General features: G+C 38.0%; 2 pseudogenes; one reads left to right on the top strand and one right to left on the bottom strand.

Moving 5' to 3' along the window:
- Window positions 1-1,397: 1,397 nt before the first annotated feature.
- On the bottom strand, window positions 1,398-1,516 carry LOC145390471 (5S ribosomal RNA; annotated as a pseudogene).
- Window positions 1,517-3,317: 1,801 nt separating this feature from the next.
- Window positions 3,318-3,436, top strand: LOC145390455 (5S ribosomal RNA; annotated as a pseudogene).
- The last annotated feature ends 3,696 nt before the right edge of the window (window positions 3,437-7,132 follow it).

The raw sequence follows: 7,132 nt of genomic DNA, 5'->3' as shown, positions 1-7,132 counted from the left end.
GGAGTAAGAAGTATATCTCAGCTACTGGAAATTTCCATCACATGAACCACCAAATCATACAAAAACCTAGAAAAAAAAGACGTTCACCACCAAGATGAGACCAGTATGGCCAGAAATTAGAAAAATGCCATCTGAAAATCACAGCCAAGTATATATTGGACCTAAACATTAAGAAAGCATTTCTTCCATCATAACCTTGGCATCCTTCTTTCATGACAATGGTACCAGTACTGCTTCATGGGTCATTTATGGGGTTTACACAAACTAAGCTCAACAAACCCTGGCCTGTCTGAGAGAACTGAAGTTGCAACCTTAGTTTTCTTTTATTCTTTGGAAATAATCTTCACATAATCATAATAAGGTATCTAATTTCATTAGTATACAATTTCATGTTTCTAAAATTTTACATGGATTTTAAGCTTTCATGTTATAGGCCATGTAATGAATCCCCAGTGACAGAACTGTAAGCTGCAAAGAAAACGTGACAGCACATACGTAACACTACAAAGCTTTGGCACACATCTAAACTGGTGGACCCAAATCATCTGCATTCAAGGCACTACCTATCTCCTCCCACATCCTCATTTTTACCGGAATTATCCTTCCATCCGTCTTCTTATTAAAGATTATGTTTTTCATTATTCTATCCTCGATGAGATCAAGCATGTCATTTCTCTATTCAGTGGTGCTAATCCCGGTGTCATATGCACGGAGTGACGAGTGACAAACCCAAATCGTTCGATTATTACCAGTGAGCCAGTGGCTTTCATCAGTATAATATCTTATTTCTGGCATCTTATACATCTTCTAACCTGTTGTATCTTTATTTTAAAATGTAAAAATGTTTATGAACGATGGCTTTCTTATGCTATACTGATGCCAGAGGTATTTTGATTGTTGGATTTTAATTTGTTTCAGACAATTCGAACACAAGTCATTTAGGCAGTCATAACAACATTACCGAAAAGTAGCTGCTGGCATACCAATCGGCTATCGAAAGCACACGTCCGATCAGCTGTTTTGATAAAAACAAAAATAGTCTGAGTTTCCTCAGTGTAAGGGAGAGTGTGCTTTCCAGAGACATGCTCAATATTTTTTAATAATACGGCCGTGACAGTCATATAAACACTGGACATGCAAAGTGAACACTGCAAAGTTTTATAAACGCTATCGGGAGAGGAAAATGATACACAGTAGATAGTGCAACACACGAGAATTGAGAAGTGTAATATATGACCCACTCTGTATATATGAGAAAAGAGAAGGTAATATATATATATTTCATTCATTCATTGCCAGACGCCATGTATCCCAAACAGGGTGGCCAAGGGCTTAGAGTTAATTGTTTTACAGGGAGGGGCACTAATCCTCCACCAACCCCACTTGACACGTAGGGATACCAACAGCATCTGGTGTTCCCAGGCGGTCACCCATCCAAGTACTAACCAGAACCAACGTTGCTTAACTTTGCTGATCGGACGGGAAGCGTTGTACGCAACGTGGTATGGCCATGGCCATATATATATATATATATATATATATATCCATACCACGTTGCGTACACCGCTTCCCGTCCGATCAGCGAAGTTAAGCATATATATATATATATATATATATATATATATATATATATATATATATATATATATATATATATATATATATTCATTTTTTCATTCATTGCCAGACGCCATGTATCCCAAACCGGGTGGCCAAGGGCTTAGAGTTATTTGTTTATTTGTTTATATATATATATATATATATAAGCAACGTTGGGTCTGGTTAGTACTTGGATGGGTGACCGCCTGGGAACACCAGATGCTGTTGGAATCCCTACGTGTCAAGTGGGGTTGGTGGAGGATTAGTGCCCTTCCCTGTAAAACAAATAACTCTAAGCCCTTGGCCACCCGGTTTGGGATACATGGCGTCTGGCAATGAATGAAAAAATGAATATATATATATATATCAATCAATCAATCAATCATTTCCTGTGGCACCCTCGGGGATGCATAGGGCCTCGATGAACTCACACCACCACATCCTATCTTGTGCTAACTCCTCAAGATCTCCCCAACATTCATCTCCAGCTTCCCGTCTCATTGTCCTCACCCACGTCTCTTTTGGCCTTCCTCTACCTCTCCTACCAAGTGCAACCCACCCTGGTGTACCTCGTACTATTCTCTGTCTCCTATACACATGTCCTAGCCACTTCCATCGTGAGAATCTAACATATTCATCGATCGGCTGCACTCCCGTTATTTCTCTAATTCTACTATTTGGTATCCTTTCCCACCACTTAACTCCTAATATTCTTCTAAGTGCTTTATTTTCAAACACCAAGAATTTATTTTCCATAGTCACTGTGCTGTACCAAGACTCGTGTCCATAAATTAAGATACTCCTAACCATTACCTTATAAAGTTTGATTTTTGTATGCTCAGAGAAATTGTTATTATTCCAAATATTTTTAAGCATTCCCATTGCCTGAGTAGCCTTCTTTAACCTTTCCTCGAATTCAAAGTTCAAAGAACCATCCTTGGCTAAATAAGTACCTAAATATTTAAACCTATCAACTTGCTTTACAACCATACCTCCAATTACACATTCCTGCGCATTTTCCATATTCATATTGATTATTTCAGTTTTTCCACAATTAATAACCAAACCCACCTTGCGACCTTCACTCACCAAACAGTCCAACACTCTCTGCATCTCTTCTGGTCCATCACAAATCAAAACTATATCATCTGCATAATCTAATCCAAAAGTTTCCTGTTCTCTCCCCAAAGTATACCTGGCACCGGTTTCTGTTCCAACGCGTTTCATAATGTAATCAATGACCATTATAAATAGTAAAGGCGATAGAACACCACCTTGAATTACTCCGGACTTGACTTCAAACGAATCACTCAGATAACCATCAACCCTCACTTTACAAAATGTGTCCTCATGCATGTTCATAATGACCCTCACAAACTCCTCTGGTATTCCATAATGTCTCATGATCTTCCCCATAGTCTCTCTCGAAACACTATCAAAAGCCTTTTCAAAATCAACAAAACAAAGACTTAACGGTACTCTCATTTCATTAACTTGCTGCATCAAATGCCTAACTATAAATATCTGATCATTGCAACCACGTCCCTTTCTAAAACCAGCCTGTTCATCCCTCAGAATACCCTCAACCACTGGCTCCAACCTATTTAACAACACTCTACTGAAAACTTTCAAAGCTATCGGTGACAAAGAGATTCCCCTCCAATTACCACATTCACTCAGGTCTCCCTTCTTCGGAACTTTAACAATCACACCATTCTTCACATGGCCATACCATGTTGCGTACACCGCTTCCCGTCCGATCAGCGAAGTTAAGCAACGTTGGGTCTGGTTAGTACTTGGATGGGTGACTGCCTGGGAACATCAGATGCTGTTGGTATCCCTACGTGTCAAGTGGGGTTGGTGGAGGATTAGTGCCCCTCCCTGTAAAACAATTAACTCTAAGCCCTTGGCCACCCTGTTTGGGATACATGGCGTCTGGCAATGAATAAATGAAATATATATATATATATATATTATAAATATATATATTACCTTCTCTTTTCTCATATATACAGAGTGGGTCATATATTACACTTCTCAATTCTCGTGTGTTGCACTATCTACTGTGTATCATTTTCCTCTCCCGATAGCGTTTATAAAACTTTGCAGTGTTCACTTTGCATGTCCAGTGTTTATATGACTGTCACGGCCGTATTATTAAAAAATATTGAGCATGTCTCTCTCTCTCTCTCTCTCTCTCTCTTTCTATATATATATATATATATATATACAGTGGAACCCTGGAATTCGTACGGCTCTCTACTCGTACAACTCGGTTTTCATACAGCTTTTTCATCCAAATATCGCTTCAGTTTTCGTACAGCGACCCGCTATACGCACTAAGAGACACGGTCTCATAGGTCGCCATCCCATTTTGTCTTTCGTCAGCAACGCATCAGTCATACTGGCTCCATTAAACCTTGTGATAAATTACACGTTTTTGTTAGAAAATTGTACATAATCAGGTTCTTTACTATTATAGAATCCAAAGAAATGCCCCAGCCCCAAGCATCTCCCCAATCCCAAGCATCTCCTCGTCCAAAGAGACAGAAAAGAGAAAAAACACCAGAAGGGCAGTTACCTACAGTTTTCATGGAAGGTGACTCCCTTTCCCAAAACTAACACCCCTCCTCCTCCTCTCCACATCCATCCACTTAAGCTGTCCTCAGTACAGGTAAGATGCAGTAAAATTATCATTTATATCATCTACAGGTTATATTACATTATTTTAAAGGTATTATGTACAGATTAATGCAAAATACATTGTTTCGTATGGAAAAAAAATGATTCAATTTTCGAACAATTCGCAACTCGTACAGCCTCCAGGAACGAATTGTGTACGAATTCCGGGGTTCTACTGTATATATATATATATATATATATATATATATATATATATATATATATATATAGACTGTAATCCCTCAATATACAATACCCTAGAGCGACACCCCAGCTTAACGATGGAGGTAGAAATTACACCATACCTCACCTAACGATGGCCAAACCCCGGTTTAACGATGGGTTTGTATTTCTCTTACCGATTTTGATGATATTTTAAACTAAAATTGTGTTTAGGTTGCTTTATAAACCGTTATAAACTGTTTTTAGACTTTGATTAATGTGTTTTAGCCATATGCGGGGTGAACATTGTGATTATGGCGTACAGTTTACGAAGCCTGATTTTTTCTGGACATATTTGACGATATTAAGATCTGATTTGTTGGTTTTTGAGTTATATACAGGTGTTAGGCTTAGGTTAGCTTCCTTGACAGCTATTAGGCCATTTAGATTGCCTTTAAACCTGTTTTTAAGCTCATCTGGGTGGGCTTTGGACTTGGTTTGGGGGAAACCCAAGGCTGGTAAATGGTTCTCATTGAAATACATGTTTAAAGTACCCTGATATATGATACCCTGCCTAACGATGGGATTTTACCTAACCAATTAGATCGTTAAACCGAGGTATGCCTGTATATCAATCCTGCAATGCAGGATGGTATATATATATATATATATATATATATATATATATATATATATATATATATGTATATATATATATATATATATATATATATATATATATATATATTGGCATTTGAGAACATGTTGCACAATCAACTCCCATCTCCAAAGCAATATTTGGAAACCATATCCATTCCTGGCGATTTTCTTGCGTGGTGAGTCCCCCCCAAAAAAAAGAAAAAAAACACACAAATAAGGGAAAGTAGGATCATGGATATTAAAGAAACTTCTCAAGTCCGTTCGTCTGGTACCTTGATAATGCATTTCACTATAATTATATAGTTTTCTGCAATTATTTTTAGGGAGGTCAGTTCCTCCTTACCAACTAAAAATTCTTAACAGTGAAAGGATTGCATATATAGGTTTAATATCCTGGTACAATTTGGACTCTCATCCATGATGTGAAGTTTCCAGAGCAAGACCCCCCCCCCCCATAATGATCCTTGGGAAGTGAGCCCTCTCCCCAAAATAAAAGTACTCAGAAACGGGCAAAGGATTCAAATGAAACTTCCCACGTGAGATGGTCTAGTTACTCTGAAGGTCTTCCACTACAAGATAATTTTCCAACCATTATTCTTAGTGCGCCAGCCCCTTTCACCAAACTGAACATTCTCAGAAATGGTAAAAGTAGGACAGATATAACTTTGATATCTTAGTACATATTGTGCAATGGACTTTCATCCGTAATGTGATATTTGAGGAGCGTGACCCCACCAACCCTTTTCCCCAATATAAAAATGATCAGAAATCGGGGACTGTTAGCATATTGAAATCAAAGAAATCTGCATACATATCGCAGAATAGGGTAAGGAGTTTGCATGTTTTCTTTGAATCCACAGGAAGAAACTGCACATCTGCTTTATTCATTACCGAAATGATAATAGTAGCAACCGCAGTCCTTTATTCAGACATTAACAGTAAAATGATAAAGCAAACCTAATTATTCTTAAGTCGAAAATGATGATGCATATCTTAACTGTGATGACTGATGATGATGATAAAATATATTAGTCGTGTTATTAGCACAAATAATATCATCAGCATTGATGTAATATCAACACCTGAGTTTTATTCCCAACTTGTTTATTTTCCATTAAACTCTGGACTGCCAAGATGGCCACCACTCTGTTTTACTCACCGGCTGTAAAAGTGTTCCCTCTTATAGTGTAATATGGAGGAACGGCAGCCAGGGGACCAATCTCTCTCTCTCTCTCTCTCTCTCTCTCTCTCTCTCTCTCTCTCTCTCTCTCTCTCTCTCCACAGTTTTCTTCCTGTTTTGCTTGGGCGCATATTATTCAACATTTATGTGACTGACATATCCGAATACATCAATAACTGCATCCTAGTCCAGTACACATGATACACAGCTTCTCCACAATGGTATATTAAATGAGCTCTATGACTTCATTCACAATACTGAAGAAAGCCTAAACATAGTCAGGTCATACTTTATGAAAAATGATTTATTACTAAACACTGACAAGACACAATGTATCTTCGTAAGAACATGCCATCTTATCTCAAAATGACCCAACAGTATTACCATTCAGTTTCATAACTGCTTAATACAACCCACCTGCAACTTAAAGAACCTGGGTGTGTCTATGGAGCGATTCATGACTTATGGTAGACACATTCACGAATTAAGTAAAAAGGTAATGGGAACATTGATGTACATCAACAAGATAAAACACTCCTTTTTGAAAAGAAACTCGCCTAGCAATTGTAATCTCACTAATACTAAGCCATCTAAGTTATTGTAATTTTACGAAGCACAGAATCTAAAACAAAACTGGACACAGTTCAAAAACTACTGAATTTTGCCGCCAGAGTAGCAGACAGTAAAACATGGGAATATGACCAGGTCACCCCCGTCCCCAAAGAAATACAATGGTTGTCCACCAATAACATGATAAACTGAAGCACAGCATCAACTATATTTAAGAAGCTGCACAACATTTATCCTGAACATTTCCTACCTCTGCCGACTGTGAACAAGATAACCATA

This window comes from Coenobita brevimanus, chromosome 14 (assembly GCF_032717465.1).
Source record: "Coenobita brevimanus isolate Jiangsu-jjx chromosome 14, ASM3271746v2, whole genome shotgun sequence".
NCBI lineage: Eukaryota > Metazoa > Arthropoda > Malacostraca > Decapoda > Coenobitidae > Coenobita > Coenobita brevimanus.
The sequence above is the reverse complement of the archived record's forward strand: the minus strand, read 5'-3'. Positions and strand labels throughout refer to the sequence as shown.